The sequence below is a fragment of the Ursus maritimus genome, unplaced genomic scaffold (assembly GCF_017311325.1).
Source record: "Ursus maritimus isolate PB19 unplaced genomic scaffold, ASM1731132v1 scaffold_20, whole genome shotgun sequence".
In the NCBI taxonomy this organism is placed as follows: domain Eukaryota; kingdom Metazoa; phylum Chordata; class Mammalia; order Carnivora; family Ursidae; genus Ursus; species Ursus maritimus.
The window spans coordinates 25,777,036-25,804,928 of NW_024424453.1; the positions used below are offsets into that span (position 1 = coordinate 25,777,036).

Consider the following 27,893-nt stretch of genomic DNA (forward strand, 5'->3'; position numbering starts at 1 on the left):
ATGAGCCTGCTTCTTCCTCTCCCACTCCCCCTGCTTGTGCTCCCTCTCTCGCTGGCTGTCTCTATCTCTGTCGAATAAATAAAAAATCTTAAAAAAAAAAAAAAAGAATTTCACAAAAGCAGAGGCTCCCAGGAGATGTGTGATTCTGTAACAAAATCAACACATTATAATAACCATTACTTTATTTTACAAAATAGCTGAACTTTAAATGTATCTATCGTTTGCTTGCATTTATGATTTTTCAGACTAAATCAACGAATACGAAGAATTTGTGAAGAGACAGAAATTGGAAAAAGATAAAGTCATTTCTTGCATACCATTAAGTATTTTTGATTACATTTTGTAAACCATAGGAATTACAGAAAGCTTTTGTGCATTTTTTAAAGGGTGGTGGATGAAAGACAAAGACTTTTTAGAAGGCTATTATACTTGTTACAGCGTAAGATAATAGGAGTTGGTGGGGAGGATCAGCCTTGAATGAGGATAAAGCAGTGGGAGAAAAAGCAAGAAATCTGAATGAGGATATCATGGGAGTTGGGCTATTCTGAAGGAAAAGATTCAAGTCTAGCTCTACAATTTAGAACCTAGGAGACTAGGTAATTATAAACACCAGCTCAACTATTGAGTCAAGTGAGAGGGCAAAATAAAGAAAATTTTAGATTTCTCTAAACTCAGAAAGTTGACTACCCATGCTCTTGGATGTTTAAAAAAATTGCTAAAAAGTTCTTAGCAAGATAAAAACAACATGGCAATAATACCAATAGCATTTCTATATAATTGTTAATTTGTTTAATACTCATAGCAACTCTATGAGGTAGGTACTATTGTTTTTTCCCAACAACTGAGGACACTGAGGCATAAAGAGATTTGTCCAAGGTCACACAGCTTTCCAGAGCAGTATGGTTCCAAAGCCCTTGTTCTTAATTATTACATTGAGATTACAATGTTATTAAGAGAAATTAGGAAATTTGAATTTAAAAGAAGCATTATTTTCAATGTTTAAATTTTGAGCAGGAGCTTCCTGGCAAGTAAGCTGAACATGAGGAATCTTAGTTGAGGAGAAATCAGACACAGTAATTTTGGGAGACTTTTGAAGTGAAAGAATGTAGTAGAGGACAGAGTTAGGAGTTGAACTGTGGGATGGAAGAAAGAGGAGGAGCTAGCAAAGGAATAAGACCAGTAAACCACGTAGGTTGTAGATACCAGGAATTGCCTTAAAATAAAGGGAAACAGGACTTTAAGGAAGGGCTAGGGGCTGGGTGTGCCAAGAAAATGAGGAATGAGAAAATGGTTGGAAAGCAGAACTCTGTTGATCTTAAAGTCTAATTTCATTTTGCTGTTATGAAGTCTGATTACTACAAGCTAAGGAATAAAGCGTAAATGAAGGCGTGACTGCTTCTTTTCAGAAATGTGACTGTGAAAGGAAGGTTGATAATACTGTAATTGGAGAGAATAGTAGCACTAAAATTTTAAAAAAGACAATGGAAACTGTGTTGAAAAGCAGAAAGGAAGAAGCTGGTGGATAAGGACATTGAAGATACAAGACCTTATAAAAGTAGTGGTGGAAGGAATTGGGAAGGGACGGCATACACAGTGCCAGGAGGACTGGCTTTGGAATAAGGGGAGAACAGGTTGATTTGGTGAGAATTTTTGAGATCATAAACAGAATGTGACTACAGATATTTCAAGATGGAGAGAATATCAAATTGGAGAATTTGTAGTCCCATAGCTTTGATCCCAGGAAACTAAATCAAGTTATCTATTAGTATGGATTGTGACTGGCACCTTTAGTAACAAGGAAAGCTGGAACCAGTTTTTGCAAAGAATATAAAAAAAATCAACCAGAGATGTGTGTGTGCGTGCGTGTGTGTGTGTGTTTAGGTCGATGAGACTTCCTCCAGTGAAACAGCCACACACTTCGTGACCTTTTGGGAAAGAATCCAGAAATAGGGGTAATTTACTGGAGATTGGCTTTGAAGACTGTAAAGGAATTGAGCGATTCTGAGGCAATATTAAAACAGAGCTGGCTCAAGCAACAGAGAATTTAGTCACAAATGATTCACTTTTGTATTGAAAAGTTGTGGGCAGGTGAAAGGTAGGAGTCACCGCCAAGGAAAGGCGGGAGGGAAGAGACGTTCAAGGGCATACTTTGGTCACGATCTCACGTTAGTCAATTCTCACGTCCATTTCAGAGTCACTGAAAGTAGTCCTATGCTGTGGGAAGAGAAATCCCATTCCAAAACTGAGGTGGTATTTTCCCAGGCTAGCTACATTCCTTTTTCACTAACTAGCCAATGCTGCCGCCTTATGCAAAGCCGGCACTGAGAGGATCTGCTTTTTAGAGGCAGGGACGACGCCAATCGGCCTGGGGCAGGCACTGTAGTGTCTAGATCGGCATGGGAAGGCCTAAACTGTTCTCGAAACCTTTTCACCCTCACTCGCGGAAACGCCTTGCCAACAGTCAACAATAGCTAACAATGCTAAGCTCAGCGGCCCTCTTTAAAGTCAGGAGAGGCGGGAGAAGGGTTTGGCTCCCTTACTCCCTCCTGTTTCCGCAAAGAGCGTCCCGGACGTGGGGTGGGGACAGCACGAGTCAGGCGGAGCTGTAGGGAAGCACCGGACTCGAAACCTGGGGAGGGGCCTCAGTGAAGGGGCTGGGGGCGGGTCTCCCTCCCAAGTCTCGGAAAAGCTCCAAAAATGGCGGGCGGCACCTCGGTTAGCGGGGCGCGCAGGCGCCACCGTGGCCGTCCTTCCGCCAGCCTCGGGCGGCCCAAGAACCGTCTACAACGGCCTCACCGAGAGGCATCCGCCGATTGCGATTGGCTGAGCTAGGCTACCGCTCCGTGAGAGGGCGGGGTCTCACGCAGCGGCCACGTTTCCCGCCCCGCTGGTGCGCGTGCGTGCAATCCCCACAGGAAAGCATTTGCGCGCGTCCCCGCCGCGGCCCCCAGCTCGCGCCTCAGCTCCCTCCCTTTTCCGGGCAGGCCCGTCCCGTCAGCTAGGCAGTAAGCGTCGCGGCCAGCAGAGGGCGGTCCGGACCCAAGTCTGCAGCGGCGCCATTGGCGTGTGGAAAATGCCACCAGATGGCGGGTTAGGATTGCAGCTCCGTTGAAGGCGCGGCCCCCGCTCCCGAGCCCCCGGCGACCACCCCGTAACAACCCCCCCACATCGGGAATAACACACCGGAGACTTTTGGGGGGAAACTAGGTCGACGGCCGGCGGCGCCCGGATGGGCAGCTGAGGTGAGTGCGGGCGGCGGCGACGGCGGCGGGGGGCGGGAAAGGGGGAATGCGGCGGCAGCGGCGCGGGGGCTGGAAGCGCGGATCCAAGATGGAGGCCGGGCGAGAGCGAGAGAGCGAGGGAGCGCGAGCGAGGAGCGGGCGGGCGGGCCGGGCGCGGGCCCCGCGCGGGGGAGGGAGGCCGCGCGGGCCTGTGCGGGGCGCGGCAGTCGCTGGCCGTCCCGGCGCCCGGGGGGGCGCCTGTGGGCGCGGCGGGCACCCCGGAGCCCTCGTTCCTCCCCACCCCTCCCGCGGGCCCGAAAATTGTGCCCCCGCCCGCTCGGGCACTACAGCGACGGGCGCGGAAGCCTTTGTGGCGCGCTCGGGCCCGCCGCCAAGCCCGCCCTCCGCCCTCCGCCCCCCCGCCCGGACTCTCGGGACTCGCCCGCGCCCGGCGAGGCCGGGCCGAGGCGGGCTGGTGCGAATGCCGTCCGCCGCCCGCCGCCCTGCGTTTCTGCGGTGTTTTAGCGGCGGCGTCGTCACATGACAACGAGCTCGCCTCAGCGGAGGGGCCTGGGGGTCGCTCGGCGTGGCGGCCGGCCGCAGCATCTTCTTGGTGGGGTGGGGCAGGGGGCTGGCGACTGGGGAAGAAGGGGCGTCGAAGCCGGGCTTTCCCGCTATCTGCCCTCCCCGCCCCCGACGGAGGCCTCCCAGTGAAACGTGTTCAGGCCAGAGCACTGCCCCGCTAGTTTGCCAATTCCCCGGGAGAAGAGGCCAATAAAAGTTGTTTTCCCTCCTTTCTCGGGGTGGGGGCGGGGTGAAGAGCTGGGAAACTGGAGTGCCTGGAGTTGGACCTGGGCCTCGATTGGAGGGTCTGAACTGGGTGCTGCTTGCGTGCTCTAGGGACTTAAAAAAATTTTCAGGTCTTAGGATTGTCACGTCACCGTTTCTACCCACATTTGAAATGTTATCGATTCTCTTCACATTGCAGAGAATCGTGCCCGGGGCGTATAAATCATGGGATGGTTTTGGAAGCTTATAGACCCAAAACAATGCTGTTTGTGTGTGACGATAGCGAATTATTTGCTGTTAAAGTTCTTGTTAAGATGATGAATAATACAGTTTATTCCTAATCGTGGTTGTGACTAGAAAGGACTATATTTTGCATTTTCTTAGGAAATACAGTGTTTGTGAAAGTATTTGAATTGCTATAGAGAAAGTTCTGTGATTTGTGATTTATGTGGAATTTGAATATGACTCTACCTTTTAGTTTTCCGTGTATGTTTTAAAGAACATTGCAAATTTTGATGGTGAAATATACCTAGGGAAGTATACACAACAGTGAAAATAAAAACGACTTGTTTATTTTATGATATATTGTACTGTATTTTCATATTTATGGTGATTTCAGATTTTAAAAAATTGTAGAAGAGGGAATATTGAAAGATCTGGAAAGGTTGTCTACTTGCTTTTGATTTTTGTGAACACTTATAACATTGCACAAATTGCTTTCTAAATAAAGTTCTGGAAAGCCTACAAGTGTTCTGCTAGTTTTTTCCTTTATATTTTTCAGAATGTATTTTAAATTTATTCAAGTGGTTTACCAATGGTCATTTTTACAACCAAACTACTTTTGAGTGGAAATTTCTCAGTATCCACTTTAGTTTTGATGTTCTGACAGAGTTAGGAGATACTGAAATAGATGTGAAATGTGGGAAATTATGTTACTTGGATCCCTTCCGTTGAAGACAGTAATATAATTACTGTTAATTCGAATGGTTCTTTTAAAGCCTTAAGGGGGACTGTGGTGTAGGGGAAAGAGCCCTGGACTGAAGTTACATTAAACAGTCTCTAGGTTTGTCATCTTTAGGGTGTCACTCTTTGAGCTTTACTTTCTTCATCACTAAAATGAAGGTACTGAATTACATGGTAGTTGTTTAACAAGATGTGTATGAAAAAGCTCTTTTTAATAGTTAAAACTTTAAACATTTTATGCAGTTTTAGCCTTTTCCCCTTGATTCTGTGTCTGTATATCTTCATAATCAGTGCTGTGAGGAGATCTAATGCACCCTGAGGAAAAAGATACATCTCTTTGTAGCCTGGGTGCAGGGTTACAAAAGCACCTGGCTCTTAGGGGTCCCAAACAGACTAGGTCCAGCCACTTGCTGCTGACAAAATCCAAAGGCAGAGAGACGAAGGTGGTGAAACAAGAAGGGAGTTTATTTCAGTGAGGCCAACACTGGGAGAACTGCTTCTCCCAAATGCTCAAACTTCTAGGTTTATATAAGGAAAATGTGGATCAAAGATGGGTGGGTACATGCAGGTGGGCAGTAAGGTCGGGTCAGTCACTGTCTTAGGGTCCGTCACTTGGGGTCTTGGTGGCTCAGGGCAGTCCTTACTGCTTGTTGGTGTAGTTTGGTTCTTATCAGGGAATGTTTTGCCGGTAGGGTGTTTTGCCTGAGTTAAGAAATGAGCCAGAAAGAGGAGCTTAATTAATAAGAAAGTACAGACTGAAGTCAAAATGGTCCTCTTTTTTCTTTGCTGCTTAGTCCTGTAGTTGGGGGAGTGTATTCATTTCCTTTTGGTATATAGCAAAGTACAACAAATTTAGCAGCTTAAACAACACCCAGTTATTGTCTCAGTTTCTGTAGGTGAGAAATCTGGGTACTTTGTGGCTGGACTCTGTACAGCATCTGACCAGATCATCTCATCAAGATGTCAGCTGTGGCTACAGTTTTCATCTGAGGTTCAGAGTGTTCTTCCAAGTTCAATACTTGCTGGCACAATTAATTTCCTTGAGGCTATAAGTCCTTCTTCTTGCTAGCTTTTGGTTATGTTACCACTAATCCACATAAGTAGTTCACATGACTACAGTTACTTTTATTAGACAACCAGGAGCCAGTCTCCATGACTTCCTCTGTCTTTGACCTCTAGACTCTCCTTTAAGACCCCCTTTTAAAGCTCATCTGGTTCAGTCAGACCCACCCACCATAATTACCTTTTGGGCCACTCGACTGATTAGGGACCTTAAATACATATGCAAAATCTATTTGCCATATAACAACGACTGGAGTGATGCTATCCCATTATATTTACAGGTCTCCCCACATTCAAAGGGAGGGGAATTACAGGGTGTGGGTCATTGAGGGTTCTTAGAATTTTGTCTGCCATTGGGAAAGAAATATTTTTATGTTTACCTTCTTAGAATCTGGACATATGTAGGAGGATAGTGCAGAGGGAGAACAGTAACCCACTTGACAAGTTTACTCATATTTATTTGTCTTTAAGCCTTTCCCATATTTCCTGGTATCTCACTATAAGTGCCTCCCTCTATGAAAACATTTGTTGCATTTAGAGGAAATGAAAAACTAAAATTAAAATAAAAAAACTTTAGGTAATAAGAAAGGCAATAGGAGATTAGGTGGTTATCATTATTCCTTGATACCTGTTGTGTTGCCCATTTTAGAGATGAGATTGAGTCTCATAAGGTAAGAGATTTTAATACATAAGATCATGTTCCTATTAAGTGACAGGTAGATTCATACTCATTGCACCAGGCAGTTGTGGTGTGATTAGTCCACAGTTTGTGAGGAAGAAATTTTTATGAAAAAGAATAGTTATTTGAAAGGGTTAGAGTGGGGATATTATTGGTGGAACAGAGAAGGTAGCAGAAGTTGGGTCATGGTATGTGGGATGGTTTGAGTCTAAGAAGAAAAATATTTTCAAGAGGAGACGATTAGTTTTAGTTAAGGATATCGAGCTTTAAAGAATATAACCAAAGAGTTAAAATTGTGAGGAGATACAACTTAATTTCTTAATAGAGGGGATATAGTAGGGGCTTGGTAAATCTTTGTTAGCTGAATAAACATATAAATCTTTGGAATTAAGATGTCTCTAGCTACTGTGCCACTCCTTAGAGAAAGGTAGAAAGCAGAGACCTAAAAGAATGCTCTTGCATAAGCCCTAGAATGAGATGAATCTTGAGATGGGAATTGTGGTAATGTCTCTAGAGAAAGAGAGGTCAGTTTTCTGTCATTTCAGTAGTTAAGAGGATAGCATCCCAGCGTCCTATCTTAGTACTGAGAGACACCTTGTTTTATTGAGAAGTGTGATTCTTTTAAAGTGAGTTTTAAGTAAGTCATAGATCAGTTGGTTTTATAGAATCTTTTCTCCATATAATTGACCCCTTATTGCTTCCCTCAGGTTTTTTCCTTCCCCTCGTCTAATTCTGTTTTTGCCAGTTTGTGCTTGAAGGACATCTCAGGTCCTACTTTCATAAAATAGATTCCTTTGTGCTGTAGGGCCTAAATGGTGCCCTGATAAGTTGCCCAAATGTCTCTGTAGAGTTTTGCTGTAATGAAACAGCTATAATAACGGCTTTTAACTTGATAGAAGCTCATAGTTAACAAAAACATTTTATATTGTGACCCAGTACAAACACATACACAATGGAAATAAAAGTTTCATGAAGTAACATTTAACCTTTATGTAGTGCCCTCTGATATTTTCTGGCTTTGCTTTTTAAATTAAGAATGTTGGTTGCAACTCACCAGATACCATGACTCAGTTGGAAAAGCCGTGAATCTTGGTAATCAGAATAGTACAAAGTAAAATCAGAAGAAGAAATCATTTCACTTCTATTAGACTGGTAAACATTAAGCATTCTGATAACATCAAGTGTTGGTGAGAATGTGGAGAAATTATACTCCCACTCTTGGCAGGAGTATAAATTGACAGTCATTTTGCAGAAAAATTTATTTATCTAGTAAATTGGAGATAAAATATGAATAAAAATGTTCACAACCTTGCTTGCAGTAGCCAAAATTTACTTTTTATTTATTTATTTATTTATTTATTTATTTTTAAAGATTTTATTTATTTGTCAGAGAGCGTGCGCGCAATAGCAGGCAGACTGGCAGGCAGAGGGAGAAGCAGGCTCCCCGCTGAGCAAGGAGCCCGATGCAGGACTTGATCCCAGGGCTCTGGATCATGACCTGAGCCGAAGGCAGACACTTAACCGACTGAGCAAACTGGGTGTCCCAGTAGCCAAAATATAGAAACAAAGTTTCCATCAGTGGTAGAATGGATAAATAAATGGTGGTTTTCAAAAGGTAAAAACAACCTTGATTCCTAGGTTAATTTCACATGGTCACAGAGTATTATCTTTTTATGTTTAATGTTAGGGATTTGGGGATATTCATGAAGGATATCGCTTTGTAGTTTTCTTTGGTTGTATTGTCTTTGTTAGGTTTCAGTGTAATGATTATGATGGTCTCAGAAAATAGGTTGGGAGATGTTCCTTTATTTACTGAAAGAATTTGTTTAGCACTGATATTAGTTCTTAATTGAATGTTTACTAGAATTCACCGGTGATACCATCTAGACTTGGAATTTTCTTTGTGGAAAGATTTTTGGTAACAGTTAAATTCAGTTTTGTTAGTAGATCTGTGGCTATTCAGATTTTGTTTCATCTTGTCAGTTTTGGTAAGTTGTATTTTTAAAGACGTTTGTTCATCTTATTTCATTTATTGATATAATTGTTTACAAGATTCCCTTGTTAGCCTTCTAATGTCTATAGGATCTGTAGTGATATCTCCTCTTTAATTTCCAGTGTTGTTAGTGTGTTCTTTCTGTTTTTCTTGACTGGCATCATTCTTGGTTTACCAGTATTATCTTTTTAAGTAGTAACATTGCTAGTTTTCTCTATTTATCTTCTCTATCTCATTTGTTCTTTTCCTTATAACTTTCTGTTTTCCAAATATTTGCTTTTTTTCTAGCGTCTTAAGGTGGAATCTTAAGTCATATATTTCAGACATTTCTTGTTTTCTAATTTAAGCATTCAAAACTATCACTTTTCCTGAAAGCACTGCTGTATTCCACAAATTTTGATATGTTGTATTTTTGTCATCAATTTGAAATAATTTTTAATTTGCTTTCTAATTTCTTTGACATGTGGATTACTTAAAAGTGTGTTTAATTTTCAAATATTTGGGATGATTTTAGGTATCTTATTATTGATTTGTAACTTAATTTCCTTTTGAGGTCAGAGAATATATTCTGTATGATTTTAATCCCTTTAAATTTATTGAGCCTTGTCTTATGGTTTGTCTTAGTAAATGTACCTTTCACAGTTGAAAAGAATGTATTGTGCAGTTGTTGGGTGTAGTATTCTGTAATTATCAATTAGATTAAGGTGTTTTGGTAGCATTTTCAAATCATTTGTGTACTTGCTGTGTTTTGTGGGTTTGTTTGTTTTTTGGAGGGGGATGTAGTTCTATCAGTTGCTGAGAGGTTAGAATATCCAACTATGACTTCACGTTGTTGTCTTTTTCTTGCATTTGTCTTCTCCTTTAGTTCTGTCAATTTTTGTCTCATGTATTTTGAAGCTGTGTTATTAAGCACATAAGTACATAATATGTCTTCCTGATGAATTGATCTTTTTATCATTTGAAATATTTCTCCTTCTCTCTGGTAATACTCTTTGTTTCCAGGTCTACTTTATGAGATGTTAGTATAACCACTTCAACTTTCTTGAGCTTACTGTTCCCATTATGGATCTTTTTTCACCGATTTACTTAAAAACTCTTTTTCTTTGTGTTTCACTTGTACCTCTTAAAGGCAGCATATGGTTTTGCTTTTTTCTTTGTTTTTTTTTTTTTTTAAAGATTTTATTGATTTATTAGAGAGAGAAAGCACAGGCGGGGGGAAAGGCAGGAAGAGGGAGAAATAGGCTCCCCGCTGAGCAAGGAGCCCGTGCAGGTCTTGATTCTAGGACCCTGGATCACGACCTGAGCCAAAGGCAGACGCTTAACTGACTAAGCCACCCAAGCATCCCGTGTTCTGCTTTTTTCTGATAATATGGAAGTAGAATCTCTCTTTCATTTATAGTAAACATTGATTATGTGTTAATGCCTGTCATGAATGGTTGAAGGCCTGAGATTTTATCGTACTCGAAGGCTAACAAGTTAACCTGCTGCAGTTTAATGGATGCTGGTAGGAGACATGAGGCTCCTTGATCAGAGAGAACAGTGCACTACAGCAATAGCAGTAGTAGCAAGTGGTGGTGTTCATACTGCATAGTATTCTATAGTGTTGTAGACTAATTGTGCCAAGACCATACAGCTAATAAATGACAGAATCAACACTTGCATCAGATCTCTAAGCCCCAGTTTGCGCACACTGTGGTAGTGTGAAGATCTGACCTGCACATGCAGTGAGTTGTGTTACAGGAGACGAATCTCAAGCTTAGGAGAACTTGAGTACTTATAATGGATGGTAAGCATGCTTCCTTTCTCTTTTCTCTGGAGATGCTATTTCTCTTTCCAAGACTGTTCACTATACAGATATTCTTGAAAAGTTTGGGACACAGGCATTCAGTGCCTCTGTTTTCAAGACATACAGAAAAGTAAGAGACCCATGGAGAATTGTCTCCCAGAGCTGCCCAATGAATTTTCTTAGTTTTCCCTATGTTGTTTGTGATTAAGTTTTCCTTGTATTTCTCACATGGCTGCAATCTAGCTTTTCAGCTCTATATCTGTAGTGTGCTTCTCTTTGAGTTTATGCTTTCAGCAAATTGGATTACATACTTGTATCCTAGCCCATCTCACCATGTCTTTGTTCTGGTGTTATATGTGTATAAGAAAATACTCATTGAGTATTTATTATGTACCAATAAACATTTTACAATAATAAAGCAACAAAACAAACTAACAGGAATAACACATGAAATGCTGTGGAGGGGGTTAGGTTCAAGATACTTCAGAAGCATAACTTGCAAAATTAAGGGGAGATGCCCTTCTCCCTTTCAGTTCCCCCCCAAATAACAAATACATTATGTGTTGGAAGTGATAAGAATCAGGAGAGTTTTTCTGCAGAATCCCTTTATTTTCTGATCAAAGTCACATTAATAGTTACATATTACCTGTACTGTTTTTAGTCTTGCTGGCAAAATTTCTCTTCATAGGTGTTGAATTGGTTTAAAGGTCCAGGTAGACGTTTGAGACAGCATTGCCTATCTTCTCAATCTTAGGCAGACAAAATGTGCCTTATACATAGTCAAGCATGAACATGACCTGGTTGTCTCTTTTGAGGAACTTGATTCCCTCTTTTATTCTAAAGCTCTGTTGACCCTGATTGTACCAGGTTATTACTTTTCCTATTTCATTTGCAGCACTGAGAGGTAGGCTTCTTCTGTTCTCTAGTAGCTATAGTATAAAGTAGCAAATGTGCAGAAATTTTTATGACATAACACAGGATATAAAAGCTAAAATTGTCATAAGTTGTGGTCTACTTTATTGTTCAAGCTTAAATTACATTTTGGGAAGAAAATGCCTTACCGTATATCTTGCGTTGCTAGGGATAGTGAAAGGAAGGAAGCACTGTCACATGATAAATGGCTAAGAAAGCCATTGTGCAAGAGAGTTCCTGGCACCTGAGTCACACTGCCTGTGTTAAATTCTAATGCAGCCCCTTCCTAGGTATGTAAACTTCGGTGAGTTCTTTAACTCTCTTACCCTCAGTTTTCTCATCTCTAAAATGGGAAGAAAAACATACTTCTGTCATGGATTGTAGAAGTTAAAAGAGTTTTAGCTTTTAACTATTAGACTGTACTGTGTCACACATAAATTCTAAGGACGTTAATCTTACATTTAAAAGGTGAATAAAATTATAATATAGATAAATAACGAGGTTACTTTCCAGAAGCAAAAGCATTTTAATCAGTTTCTTATCAGCACATAGACCTAGCAGTAGATTAAAACTTTAGTAATGAGAATTGTCAGAGGATGGAATATTCTGGTCAATTGAGATGAGGGTTATAGCCAGAGTTTTCTGCTGATTGTTAACGTATTTAAAAAATTGGGCTCTTTTTTCTTTCCTAAGAATGTATTGTATCCTGGAAAGGTAGTGTAATGCCTTCTTGGTAACTGAGTAATGTTGATGGCCATATCAGGATTATTATTTATAAATACTAGTTTTGCATGTATAATTTTGCAAACAGAGACTAGGAATGAATTTTATCAAGAGCAGAACATGTGTTTAAAGTTATCTCTTTGAGTAAGTTCCTAGATAAAATAAGATGATAGATGACTGCTTTTTCCTGTCGTAAAAATGGGGTACAGAGTACAAAACCCTGGTTAATGTATCTTTTTAAGTTATGGATACTTAGTATTTTATTTTTTATTTTTATTTTTTAAGTAGGCTCTACACCCATCATAGGGCTTGAACTTATGACCCTGAGATCAAGACCTGAGCTGAGATCAAGAGTCAGACGCTTAACTGACTGAGCTAACCAAGCACCCTATTTTGTATTTATTTTATAAGTGTAAAGGAAGCATGGTGTAGGAGAGAGAAAACTAGTGAAGGGCTAGAGAACTGAGTTTTAATTTATAGCTCTACCACCAATTAGCCGTGTGTCTTTGAATCATTACTTCTCTGGACCTCAGTTTCTTCATTGTAAACTTAGTGTCTTGGATCTGGTTTCCAAAATTCCTGTAAATTTTTTAGTGTCTGCTGAAATAATCAGGAAATCAGCTCTGAATCAGATAATGCAGAGGTTTTGATTTGAAAGTCTTTAATTTTGAAAAACCCAGGTTTTTCAAACAGGCTCCTTTTGTTTGCCTTTGATCTCTCATTGGTTATTAGAAAAGTTTGTGCTTTCTCCTAGCTGATAAGTATACAGACCAAAACGTTAATATTTAGATAGTATTTATAGCTTTCGGTGCCAGCTATGGGCGTGTGTTTGCTTCTTTATTTTTGAGAAAGAGATAGATTAGCAAGTGTTTTCATATAATTTTATTCATTGTGAATTATTCATACATTTATTGAAATCTATAATGAGCCATACACTTTGGGTATAAAGACATTAAAGCATAATTCTTGTTGTTCTGTGTACAGAGAAAGCAATTTACGACTCAGAATTTAGGTGATACTTTCTCCAAAAGTCCTTTCCTGATAGCCTGATTGCTCCTTCTTTCCTCTCTCTCCCTCCTTTTCTAATATCCAGGGTTGGTCTAAGTGCTCTTCCTTTGTGTTTTAGTAGTAATGTTGTGCCATGGCTATCATGACTGATTGTGGAATTGGTGCTCTACTTAAAGGTACCTGGCCAAGGGGTAGGTGGCGGCTGAAATCCACATTTTATTCTGCTTGACAGACTGTCCATTTGCTTTTTTCACTTTTTTCTGATTCACCTGTCCAAAGGAGGCCTTTTCCTCTAATTCTTACAAGAGAGTCTGTGTATGTTAACATTAATGTATGATTAAGAACATTCTATAGTGTCTCTTTTTTTTTTCTAGCCAAGTTTTATATTAGGTAATAAGTGCCTTGAGGTGGTTTGTGGAAGTGAGCAAATACTTCCTGAAGGTGAATTCTTATATCAGTTTTGAAAGAAAAGTGGAAGTTTGCCAGTCAAGAATGAGATGGTCGTGATAGGAATGCCATTTTAGGTGAATATAAAGGGACCAGGTTGTGATCTAGGGTTGACCAGTGGGTTCTCAAAGTGTGGTCCGTGCACCAGCAGTGTCACTATTATCTGGGAGCTTGTTAAGAAATGCATATTCTTGGACCTCTCCCCAGTCCAACTGAATTAGAAATTTTGCAGAGACCAGCAGTTTTTAACAGGTCCTCTGGTGTCTCTGATACAGGCTGAAGTTTGAGAGGTACTACTATAGCCCACTTGTTGAGGAAGCGTTAGTTCAGTATGTGTTCAGAGCATTGGTTACCTATGGAGGAGTGATTAAAATACAGAGCTTTAAGTAGTGATGAGAGTTCCTAGTGTGCCAAACTGAAGAGTTTGAATTTTGTCCGTAGGCCAGTGTCTACACATTAGAATCATCTGGGAGCTTTAAAAATATACCAATGGCTTGGAACTACCCCAGATCAGCTGACACCAAATCTCTGAGTTTCTGATGCATAGCAAGGGTTGCGAACTATGTAATTGTCAGATTTGGTTACTGATAATAGTGTATATGTTTATTGAGGATGTGTCAAACTATGTTAAGTGGCATAAAGTAATTAAATAGCACGGCAGTCTTATTTTGGTATTATTCCCATTTTACAGTTGAGGTAGAGGGGTTAAGTATCTTTTCCCAGTATTACTTAGCTAGGAAGTGGTGGGTTTGAGTCCAGGGTTTTGTGACTCTAAAGTCTGATCTCCTAAAGCAAATCTTTTTTTATTTTTTAATTTAACTTAATTTTTTATATTTTTAAAGATTTATTTAATTCAGAGAGAAGAGAGAGAACGAGCAGGAGGGGCAGAGAGAGAAAGAACCCCAAGCAGACTGTCTGCTGAGTGTGGAGCTGGCTGTGGGGCTTGATCTCATGATCCTGACCCCGCGATCAGTATTGGAGCTGAAACCAAGAGTTGGAGGCCCAACTGACTGTGCCACTTTGGTGCCCCCAAAGCAGATCTTTTTTTAAAACAGGGTTCATGAACTTAGATTGGAAAATATCACATCTTTATCTTTACTAACCTGTGAGGTTTGGCATTATGTTTCATTTTGTATGTGGGCAGCAAATCACAGTTGTGCTAGCATACCTGTGATTTTGTTACGAATAGAAATAAATATTTTCATATTACAGATGTTGCAGATGCCCCAAAATACCACTTATCATAATCTGTACTTTAAAATCAGGCTAATAGGGACACCTGGGTGGTTCATTGGGTTAAGCGTCTGCCTTCGGCTCAGGTCATGGTCCCAGGGTCCTGGGATTGAGTCCCACATCAGGCTCCCTGCTCAGTGGGGAGCCTGCTTCTCCCTCTCCCTCTGCCTGCCACTCCCCCTGCTTGTGCTCTCTCTCGCTCACTCGCTCGCTCTCTGGAAATAAATAAATAAAATCTTTAAAAAAAATAAAGTCAGGCTAATAGTCAGATGCAACTTTAGATCTTTTATTTACTGTGTTAGAGAAGCTTATGTTACTATGTCACAGATTTGCTTTTTTAATTTGTTTTTATTTTTATTTCTTTATTTTTTTATTTTTATTATTATTATTTTTTAAAGATTTTATTTATTTATTTGACAGAGGTAGAGACAGCCAGCGAGAGAGGGAACACAAGCTGGGGGAGTGGGAGAGGAAGAAGCAGGCTCCTAGCGGAGGAGCCTGATGTGGGGCTCGATCCCATAACTCCAGGATCACGCCCTGAGCTGAAGGCAGACACTCAACCGCTGTGCCACTCAGGCGCCCCTGCTTTTTTTAATTTGTTAATAATTAATATAATATGATTAATAGTTAATTCTTTTTCTAAGCATGGTACGATTTGCTGACCATTTGCTGAGAGAGAGTTTAGTGGATAGCTTGATGCGTAAGGTGGACAGGGAATGAAAAAGTCCATTTGTCTGGTTATCTCTCAGAAAGAGATCCTTAGGGATACTCTTTTCCTCACTCTTCTTTGACTTGTTAAATAGGACTGAACCCCAAGTTCTTTATTACACATCAAAGTTAATAGATTAAAAAATGCTTTCTGCCTAGAGTGCTTTTTTTCTGAGCACTTCTTAGAGAAGAAAATGATATGCGTTATCTTACCAGGCATTCTTTTTCTTTTTTTAAAAGATTTTATTTATTTATTTTTGTTGGGGGGGGCATGCGTGCGTGCTCTAGAGCACGAGTTGGGAGGAGGGGCAGAGGGAGAAGCAGACTGCCTGCTGAGCAGGGAGCCTGATGCATCATTTGATCCAGGGAGCCTGGGATCATGACCTGAGCCAAAGGCAGATGCTTAACCGACTGAGCCACCCTAGGCACCCTCACCAGGCGTTCTTTTTTTTTTTTTTTTTTTAAAGATTTTATTTATTTATGTGACAGAGAGACAGCCAGCAAGAGAGGGAACACAGCAGGGGGAGTGGGAGAGGAAGAAGCAGGCTCATAGCAGAGGAGCCCGATGTGGGACTCGATCCTGGCACGCCGGGATCACGCCCTGAGCCGAAGGCAGACGCTTTAACGACTGCGCTACCCAGGCGCCCCCTCACCAGGCATTCTAACTGTCCTGTGGTCTGATACAGTGTTGTTCAATAGAACTTTCTGCAGTGATGTGTATGTTTTATATATGTGCTGTCCGGTATGGTAGTTATTAATGAAAGTGATGCAAAGAAGCAAAATAGTATAATAGTAGTTAACAGCAATTAACAGCAATATGATAATATTAAATAATAATAGCTAATAGGTTTTTTTACATATCAACACTGTTCTAAGCATTTTAATATGTTAAGTTATGTAATTCTTACAGTAACCCTGTGAAGTGGGTGCTATTGTTAAGTCTCAGCTTGTAGATGAGAAAAGTGAAGCACAGAGAAGTTCATGATTTTTCAAAGGTCACATAGCTAGTAATTAGCAGAAACAGGATTCAGACCTTGGAAGTTTGGGTTCCTTTATGTTCCTTTTGTAATACACTTTCCTCAAACCCCCAGATGCAAATACAGAATACTGTCAGAAATAGTATGTTAGAGGGAATTTCAGATAAATCATTTTGTTCTAATTATTAACTAAGTATTGTGTAATACTTTATAGTACTTTGACCTTTGTTATTATTTGAGTCTAATCATGAGCTCAATTTACTATTTTTTTCTATAAGTGTGTTAGATGTAGTAGGCATTTTTAGTAACCAACACTGGTATTATTAAACAGTAGTTTAGATCCCTCCCAGGTTAATTTAAAGCTAGGTTCAAAATGAATGTTAATATGATTATTCTGTTTACTGACAGTAATTGCAATGTACTTCTGAGGTCATTTTGTGATGAATTGGTTTTGATTAATGGATATTTGGCTTTCCTGTTCAACATATATGAATAACTTAAGCTATGTTACACCCAGTATGTTATGTTTGTGGAGGTCCAGAAGTGGGAAGATATCTTTTAGGGACACAGTTTTATTCTTAACGTATTCAGAGCAAGCTGGTGGTAGAGTGAGATTAGAAGGGGCAAGAGAAGTGGCTTTTTTTGTGGCGCCTGACTGGTTCGATCAGTAGAGCATGTGACTCTTGATCTCAGGTTTGTGAGTTCAAGCCCCATATTGGGCATGGAGCCTACTTAAAACAACAAAATGAAGTGACATTTTTCATTTATCTGCTATAGGCATTGGTGCTCTACATACATAGCCATCCTTTATTGAATATAGGTTGTTTATCAAACCTTTTCAGTTTTTTAGGTTTATTACATATGACATTTAATCTGTACACAGTTCTTCAAAGACTATAATGTTGGTAAAGATATTTTACAAATGAGGGCTTTGTTAGGCTCTTCCTTTCCCTTCCATTCTCTTCCCCTCCACTTCAAGGGGAAATGGTGGTAAATACAGGTGGGGAATGAGATGGGGTGGTGCCGAAATTATCACTGATGCCAACTCATCTGGTACTTAAGGTTCTTCAGTTATAAATCATTTCGTTTTGGCTTGATATTAGAGATAAGATAGACAAGGTGTTTGTGCTCATGTGAGAGACAGTCAATAATCAGGTAAACATAATAGTCATATACTTATTATGCTATATTGATGCATTTATTAATAAATGGTATAAAGGGAATAAATTAGTTACTGTGACAGGTAATAATGGGATACATACATACATAGTATTAGGAAAGGCATTTTCCAGGACATGAAATTTAAGCTGAGATGTGCACGGGCAAGAATGGTCCAGGCACAAGGAAGGGCACAAGGAAGGGCAAAAGCAAAATCTCTCTAGCAGAAGTGGCTGTGGTATTTTAGGAAGTAAGAGAAGGTCATAGTGGCTAGAGGAGCATAATGCAGGAAGGGTGTTAGTGGCATCACATGAGACTAGAGAGGTAGGCCAGAGTCTGGATTATGTAGGGTGAATTTGGGTTAGTAAGGGCTCTAATGAGTGCAGATTTTATTATAAGTAAGGTGAGAAACCTTTGGATAGTTTTCAGCAGAGCAACCACTAGAGAACCACTCTAGTTCAGTGGTTCTCAGCAGGTATTTTGTTTCCCAGAGGACATTTGGCAATGTCTGCAGACAGTTTTGGTTGTCACAACTGGGGGTCATGGTATATGCTACTGGCATTAATTGTGTAGAGGCCAGGGATGCTGCTAAACATTCTCCAGTGCACAGGATGGCCCCCTACAACAAGGAATTATTACCCCAAAATGTTAATAGTGCCAGGGTTGAGAAGTTATGCTCCAGCTGCTGTGTGAATATTTGATTGTAGTGGGGGTGGAATGGAGGAGGGGAGGGTTAGGTTGTATTGATGTCCAGGTGACAGATGATAGTGCCTTGGTTTATGGTTATAATAGGGGTAATAATGAGATGTGTTCTGATTCCATATGTGTTGTAGAGTAGAGTAGGTGATAAGGGAAAAGGATGAGTCAAGAATTTCCAAGTTTCTGACTTCAATAATTGAATGAATGGTGGTGCCATCCCAAGATGCAGAAGACTGGAGGGAAGACCAAGAAAGAAGGGTTCTGATTTTTAAAATCTTATTTCACAGAATCTGAGTTACCATTAATAGAAGACACAACACTATTTTACATACAACGAGAAGGAAACATATGCCATAATGTCTGTACAGCCTATAATTGGTCACACCAGCCACTCATTTGTTGAAATTTTTCATCTATTCTCAGAGATTTGACAGTTTCTTTTGCCTTCATTTGCACTACTTGGCATGTGATAGCTTGTCCTTTAGTATATATTTTGCAGCAAAATATAATCAGGTTCATCTACTTGTGGCTGTTCTCGTATCCCATAATTCACTTCATTGTTGCTTTACAAGAAAACATGGAATTGGGATTACTGCTAGCAATAATGAATGTTTGATTTGCTAATCTGTTTTTGTACTTTTGTACATATTAACTGTTCATGTCAATGCCAAATTATAGAGTATTTTAAAAGACATTTTGAAGGTATTTAAAGTCAACATGCATGAAACTAACAGTGTACATAACTCAGTTGATGACATGGTGAACATCTGTAACTTGAGTTCGTGGTTGAACAACGACAGCTATGTTTAGTTACTGTCTGTCTAGCACAATTGTAAAATGCCTTTGATTGTGAGATGTATCTTTACCTCAAAAATGTTAAAATAAGGGAAAAAATATACATGTAGAATGGGTGAAATAGACTAGATGGTGTGAAACTTCCTATACCAGTCCATTTTACGTATGATGTGAGTAGAAATGGATGAATAGCACTACTGATGGTAGTAGTGTTAATAGTATGAATGGTTTTTGTGTTATGGAAGCTTACCTTTTAAGGAAATCACTGGAAGGTGAAAATTTGCATTTGCCCTGAACTGTTCAGTGTTAGAATTTGTTGAATGGGTAAAGAGGGCAACAAATAAGAAATAGTTCTTAGGGAGTATTGTATAAGCTAAGTGATAGAATTAAAGTGATGAAACTGTGTACATGTTTGTTTTGAGGAGATATGCTAGTACTAGCAGAACAATTAGTACAGAGTAAAGTTGTAGGCAGCAAATGTATCTTAATTTTGGCCAGAGAACCTAACTGCCATTTTTTCATACTACACTGTAAGTTCTAGTTTAATTTACGTAGCTTTGAAAAACCAGTTTGCTAATAGTTTTGCTGCATTGTGTTAAAATGATGGTAACCATCATCTAAAATAAACATACTGAAATTTTATTAACAAAAGCAAAGTTCCGTACATAAAATGGTGCATGCATGCATGTGTGTATAATTTCTTTGATGTACAAAACCCAAATCTTTTACCACTACTACCCTTCAGTAGGAACACAGCTGTGGCACTTTAGTCCAAGCCATAGACAGACATCACAGAAACATCAGGTTAGGTACTCCCGTCAGGTCTGATAGTGATTTTTTTTTTTTCTAATTAATTTCCCCAAATGATCATGGGTTTTTGTTTGTTTTTTAGAATACCTTTTCAGAGAAAAATAATCCATTGGTTAAGTTGCAGATACTCTACTACGACTTTGTTTTACCTGTTTGGCACTTAATTAAGTACTACTTGTACTATGAGAAATTATGATAATTCAGGTGTGGCTTTCTTTATTATTCTGTGTCTTCAGGGAAGGGACATGATTTTGTGTGCTCCATAGTACCAGAGCACAGTGCTGGGCAAAGTAATAGACATTCAATAAATAGTACTTAGATTCAACCAAATTGAGCAATTTAGATTTCTACCAAAGACTATGCTTGTTATACTTTAAACCTTTTATTTAAAAAAATTTTTTTAAGATTTTATTTGAGAGAGCATGAGTGGGGGGAGGGGGAGAAAGAGAGGGACAAGCAGACCCCTTGCTGAGTGGGGAGCCTGACTGGGTTTGGGGGGAACTAGATCCCAGCGCCCTGAAATGATGACCTGAGCTGCACGTACCCCTACTTTAAACCTTTTAATTAGAAATTATTGCATTATAGCTTCAGATATGCTGACATCATTCTTTCCTGAGATTCTTTTATTGTGCTGTTTGTTTCTAAATCTTTTCAGTGACCTTTTTTCTGTCTTCATTCATTCATTCATTCATTCATTCATTCATTCTTCATTCATTATGTGCTGTTACCAGTTTCATTCTAAGTTCAAGCTAGACAGAACTTGGAAATAGGAAATAATTTTGTTATATGACCTCACTTTAAGCAGATACACATGCAGAGATTCTTGTCTATTAAAGGGTCTTATGCTGATATGTGGGGTGACTGATTTGATAATAGTAAGGTTTTTGATAATGGTTCACTGGTTCACTAAAAAGTTTGGAAGATTTTGGGGTGCCAGGGTAGCTCAGTTGGTTAAGTGTCTGCCTTTGGCTCAGGTCATGATCTCAGAGTCCTGGGATTGAGCCCTGTCTCAGGCTCCCTTCTCAGCAGGGAACCTGCCTCTCTCTCTGTCCGTCTCCTTTTGCGCCACTCCCCTGCTCGTGTTCTCGCTGTTTCTCTCAAAATGAATAAATTAAAAAAAAATCTTAAAAATTTGGAAGCTTCTTTTGTTGATCCAAAATATCATTGGATTTACATAGAAATGTTGAGGAACATACAGATTTGCAATTATAATACTTTAAACATTTGAACTTTTTTCCATTTGGAAACCTTTCTAGTTCTCTCAAGAAAGGAAATTTGAATTGTTAGGAGCATTTCGTTTTCTAAAATAATAAGAAATAGTACTTGGCTGTGAAAGACCTCTTCATGAATTTTTGCATGTGTTGAACTTTTTGAAAATTTTTAAAAGAATTACATATTTATTTTAGAAAGAGTGCCTGTGCGTGAGGGGGGGATGGGTGGAGGGAAAGACTCGCAAGCCGACTCCCTGCTGACCCTGGAGCCCAGGTCGGGGAGGGGGCTCAATCTCATGACCCCGAGATCATGAACTGAGCCGAAATCAAGAGTCAGATGCTTAACCAACTAAGCCACCCATATGCCCCGGAATTTTTTTTTTTTTTTTTAATAACATAGACACTGAGAGTTTCTTTTCAGTCTTGAGTCTTTTAGTCCTATGATAGCTTTTGTCGCCCTTCTGCCTTAATTTTCTTATCTAGCCTGGAACCTTATTTAGCTTTTGAAATATGTTGAGCTGCTTTGCACTTTTGTCTCTTTATTGCATTGTCTAATAGCCACAGATCAGTTCATCTTTCTTATTTCTGTGTACCTGGTTCTGAGCTACTAAGCACATCTGGAGAAAATCACATCTTTGCAGACTGGAGCCACTAAATGTTCATGCTCTCCAATCTTAATTGGACCCTCAGCATTATCCAGTAAACCTTTTTTTATTCCCAGTTCTTTCTCATTTCTCATAGCAGTTATTAAATTTTTTTTACTCTCTTATAGCACCCTTACTTCATTTCTCTTTCTCAGTAGATGACCATATCTAGTCATTGAGAAACTTGGATTGAATTATTATTTTAGTTCCGGAAGATGTTGAGATGATTGAAAGGCTAGATAGAGATTACCCTGACGTTTGCTATGCCTATCCCATAGAAGTATACAGCAAACCAAGATAAAAAATTTTAGAACAAAATTTGAGATAATGTATCTTTGGGGTAGTTTTGGTTGAATCTACTGTGGGCTAATTTTAGTATAAAATTACTTTTTCAATTATATTTACATTCTCAGAGTAGTTTTGTGTTTGGAATTTAAGATTAGAGGAAGTTCTTTGTTGTGTAAGAGGTTCCAAATAAACATCTTATGATAACTTTTAAAAATTGCAGTAGAATGTATTAATACATAAAATACACTGCTTATAAGCTAGCTTGATGAATTTTTACCCGTGTAATCTAGATCAGGATATAAAACATTTCCAGCACTCCAGAAAGTTTTCTAGATCTTTTTTCAGTTCTCTCCCCACCATCCCCCACACCTCTTCCAACCTTTGTAGCCACCAGTTAAGTTTGTACTTTGTCTAGCTTCTTTTCCTTTAACATGATTTTTGTGAGATTCATCAATATTGTGGCATGTATCAGCAATTCTCTTTTTATTCCTATGTAGTATTCTGTGTGAATATACCAAAATGAATTAATTTATTCTTTTGTGCGTAGACATTTGGGCTATTTTCCTTTTTTGACTATTGTGATAGCTGTTGTGAACATTCTTGTTCAGGTTTCCTGGTGAACATAAACTCTCATTTCTTTTGGAAAATTATACCTAGAGTGGAATGGCGAATTGTAGTGTACTTTTCAATACCACTTTTATAGTGGAACCTGACATTAGCTTCACCCTACCTATTTATAAGCAGTGTCATTCCTTTTGATAAAGAATACAAATAGAGCATTAAATAGTTTTTGTAGCAAGATTCTAAAAGAAGGTACTTCTTGGGGCACCTGGGTGGCGCAGTCGTTAAGCGTCTGCCTTTGGCTCAGGGTGTGATCCCAGCGTTCTGGGATCGAGCCCTCCATCAGGCTCCTTCTCTGGGAGCCTGCTTCTTCCCCTCCCACTCCCCCTGCCTGTGTTCCCTCTCTCGCTGGCTGTTTCTCTCTGTCAAATAAATAAAAATTAAAAAAAAAATAAAAGAAGGTACTTCTTTGTTTTCATTTACTTATGAAATTAAAATTCTTCTTTTGGTTCTGAATTAAACTACTTATTTCTGTTAGTACTTCCTTAAGTATTGGTTATACATCTTTTATTCTTTTATTCAAATTTGAACATTTTTCTCTGTTATGGTCTGTTCTGATCCCTGTAAGATGATCTTTCTTATTTATTAGAGGATTTCTCTGACTGCTGATAAGACCAGAAAATAATCATTGGTTTTCCTGGCAGAAACATAGGCCTTTTTGGTTTTATTGGGTTGGCCTTTTAGAGACTTGCAGTGAATGAAATAGAAGAACTATTGGATTCAAAGACTAAAGACCTGGATTTTGTAAGTTACTTTTGTCCTTTTGTAAATTACTTTTACCTCACTTCCTCACTTGTATTGGAATAAACATCTATGTCCTGGTCATTTCAGAGGATGGTGGCTAGTAAATGAGCTAGTGTAACAGTGCTCTGTAGACTATGAAATATGAATATAAGCAGTTGTCTTTTTGGGGAGACATTTTGTATATTTGCAGATTTCTAAGCAGCATTCTTCCAGTTGTAAAAGAAAATATAAGTTACGGTTTTCAGAAGCATGGAGCAGGGCAGTAGAGTGTCTTCGTGAAGGCTTACTGCCCGAAGAGTCAGTTCTAAGTGTGGCAGGTACTGATGAACTATGTACCAAACTCTGGTTCTCAGAATTGATATGTTCAGAAGTTCAGTTTATTATTTACATCTAGTAGTGATGTAGGTTTCAGGTCATTTCAAGTCCGAAGAATAAACCAGGGTATCATATTATTGATATGCATTGAGAAATGTAATTTTCCAGTGAAATAGTTCACCTGTGTTCACCTATCAGTGCCTTCTCTTGTAGGAAGACCTATATCAGACACAGATTATAATCTGAAGATTGACCAGTAAACTTGGAATGAACCCAAAGTGAGTTGGATCATTTTAGTTGCTGTTGTTGAGCTGTGATAGCCTGACAAATCTGTCTGCACTATAGCAGATCTGGGTCAGTACACTCTATCCAGGGACAGTGTTAGAGACAAACTGCCAAATTTAATTTGTGTGAACACTCCTCGCTATTCAGTTAATTCAGTTTCAGCTTTCATATAGTCATGGACATAATCTGGGTCCTGCTTCCCATGCTATCTTCTTTGGATTTTGTGTATTTACTTTCTTCCTTCTGCAGATAATTTATCTTATGTTTAAGTCTTCCTGATTTAATCCTCACCATAACTTTGCCTCAGTTTAAGAGAACCTTTTCTGTGTGTCCATATACTGATTCACTAGTGGATGGAATGTATTCTTGCAAAGTTGAGTAAGATATATATTGCTTTCAGTGCACCCTTACCTCTGGATGTAGGAAGAATATGGATTTTGTAGTCAAGCCTGGATTTCAGTATTGGCTCTACCATCTATTTAGCTGAGACTTTGGTCAAGTTACTTCTTTAAGATCCATCTATACATTCATCTATCATCCCAGAGGCACTGTAGTTCTCCTTCTCATTGCCTCTTTCCCCTTCTCCATCACAGTTACGTAATTTACATAACAGGAAATACTCTCATTTTTAAATACATAATTTAGGGATTTTTAGTTAATTTGCAAAACTGTGTAATCATCGCCACAATTGACTTATAGTATTTCCATCACCCTGAAGAGAAACTGCACCATTTGCAGTCACTTTCCTACTAAGCTATTTTTTGTATCTATAAATTTGCCTTCTTGGGACATCTCATATAAATGGAATTATACAGTATGTAGTCTTGCGTTTGGCTTCTTTTGATTTGACAATGTTTTTAAGGATGATCCATCCTTAAAAAAGTGCTTTCGGGACTTTTTATTGGTGAAGAGTATTCCATTTGTTTATCCATTTACCAATTGACAGACATTGGAGTTTCCACATTTTGGATGTTGGAAGTAATGCTGCTATGGCCATTTGTATGGAAGTCTTGATGTAGACATATTTCATTTCTCTTCCCTTGATACGTAGGAGTGGAAAGAATTGCTGGATCATATAGTAAATTTATGTTTGGAATTTAAGAAATTGCCAAACTTTTTAAAATGGTTATATCACTTTACGTTTCTGTTTACCAATGTATGAGGGTTTCAGCTTTCCTATTCTTTTTATCAGAATATTTAGGATGTCTGTTTGATTAGATTTCAATATCACACATGACATTAACTGCTATCAATGAACAAGAATCATAGTATCACAGGATTTTACTACTCTAGCGAGGGGAAAAAAAAACCCACCTAAAATTCCAGTTATATCAAATGGAAAAATATAATGCTGAATATTTAAGAGCGTAGATTTTCTACTAGGTGAATGTGATTACTTGAAAAATTTCAATACAGAAAGAAAAATTTCAATACAGGAAGAAAAATTTCAATAAAGGACTCCATAGAACAGTGGTCAAAATTTATCACTTTATTAAAAACAATAAAAAAAATACTTTCAGTTATAGAAAACTTAAAACATGTAGATGAAAATAGAAGAGTTTAGTGAATCCTCACATACACATCATGCAGCTTCAGAATTATTCTCATGTCCAGTCTTGTTTCATCTGTACCCATATCAGCAACCCTCTCCCCCATATTATTTTGAAGCAAATCCTAGACATCTTAAACATTGCCATTGTCATATCTAAAGCTATTAGGAATTCTTTATTAATAAAATTTATTACTTTTGAAGAGTGAGATGGAGAAGGAAAAATTTAAATGTTTATCTTTATTTAAAAATAGAAACACTTAAAAAATAGATTTCCAGTCTCAGGAATTGGAGTGCGTTTAGATAAATACATGAGTTAGTTTTGTTTTTGTTTTTTAAAGAAATCTCTTCCTTTTTAGGGGATTTTTAGGTTGTATATCTTCCTCTCCTCCTCCAGAGGAAAAAAATCAAAATTTTGAGGGAGGCTGAGTTATATTATCAGTTGGTTCATTTACGTGAGAATAAATATCTTTGGAACATAGGGTGAGGTTAGAAGGAGTTTGCCACTATTTATTTATTTGTTTGTTTGTTTACTTATTTACTTATTTAGTAGACGCCACACTGGGCATGGGGCTTGAACTTAATAGTGACCTTGAGATCTAGAGTCATATGCTCTACTGACTGAGCCAGCCAGGTGCCCTGGAATTTGCCATTTCTAATAAGAATTCACTTTATTGTTGCTTTAGGGAAATTATTTTTATCATTTACACTCAAAATTCATTGCTTTAAAAATTAAAACATTTTTTAAAAAGGTTTTGTTTATTTATCAGAGAGAGAGCGCACAAGCAGGGGGAGTGGCAGGCAGAGGGAGAAGCAGGCTCTCTGCAGAGCAAGGAGCCAAATGCAGGACTGATCACAGGACCCTGGAATCATAACCTGAGCCCAAGGCAGACACTTAACCAGACACTTAACTGACCGAGCCACCCAGGTGTCCCTAAAAATTAAATTCTTGAGTGTTACTTTCTATAACATGATTCCTGATTTAGATTATAGATTCGATGGATACTCCCGGATCCATAGTCTAGTTTTTTTGTTTGTTTTCTGAAAACGCTACAGTTTTTCTTTTCCTGATATGCAGAATTGATTTTTTTTTTTTAAGATTTTATTTATTTATTTGACAGAGACCACAAACAGGGGAGCTGCAGATGGAGAGGGCAAAGCAGGCTCCCCACTGAGCAGGGAGCTGGACGTGGGGCTTGATCCTAGGACCCTGGGATCATGACGTGAGCTGAAGGCAGATGCTTAACCAGTTGAGCCACCCAGGCACCTCTTGATTTCTTATTAGTACTAAAGTGCCTATAACATCAAAGTCAGTGGTACCTATTTATGGTAAATGTGGGCTTTCATTTTAGCTTCACTACTGACTCAAATGGGCTACTCTGCTTTTTTGAGCCTCAGTTGACTTGTGACATGGAGATATATATATAGGTATATATATATAAATATATATATAATATCTGTTCTTTATTCACTCATGATTGTCCAAAGTATATAATGAAATGTTAACTAAATGCATGTGGATTATTTTTTGGGTGTACGTGTTAGGGCAGGGTTAACAATACCGTGTGGCTTTATGCTCCATGCATTTACAAAAAAGAGCAGAGAAGTGAAGACAGAGCGCAACCATTTAGTAAGTGCCTGTGATGTATAATTGTGATAAGCCATTTAAACAAATTCCCACTTAATCCATAGGACAATGCTGGAAGGGATATATATTATCTTCTTCCAAACTAAGGCTCAGAAATGTGAAATAATTTGCAGAAAGTATATATTGTTTCTCCACTTTGCATATGAGGGAACTAAGGCTTAGAAAAGTGTAATAATTTGGATAAAGTCTTACAACTAGTTAGTATCCGAATTTGGGCCCAGGGCAGCTTTAATTTGAAAGTTTATGCTTCTTGGGGCGCCTGGGTGGCACAGCGGTTAAGCATCTGCCTTCGGCTCAGGGCGTGATGGCGTTATGGGATCGAGCCCCACATCAGGCTCTTCCGCTATGAGCCTGCTTCTTCCTCTCCCACTCCCCCTGCTTGTGTTCCCTCTCTCGCTGGCTGTCTCTCTCTGTCAAATAAATAAATAAAATCTTTAAAAAAAAAAGAAAGTTTATGCTTCTTTCTACTATGGACAGTTGTATAGGAGGGAGAGAATAAACAGATGTTTTCTTAACCACCTCCCTCCCCCTTAAGTGTTGAAATGTTAAAAGCTGCTGTGGCCAGTTAGCTAATTAGAAGATAGTTGTATTGCTAATTAGAAGATAGTTGTAATATAGCCATGTT

General features: G+C 39.0%; 1 protein-coding gene across 1 annotated transcript in view; it reads left to right on the top strand.

Moving 5' to 3' along the window:
- The first annotated feature begins 2,867 nt into the window (after positions 1 to 2,867).
- STAG1 (stromal antigen 1) overlaps positions 2,868 to 27,893 on the top strand; it is a 467,337-nt gene continuing 442,311 nt past the window's right edge. The window contains exon 1 of the mRNA XM_040636781.1: positions 2,868 to 3,242. The gene's annotated coding sequence lies outside the window, so the exon portion shown is untranslated. The remainder of the gene's footprint in view (positions 3,243 to 27,893) is intronic.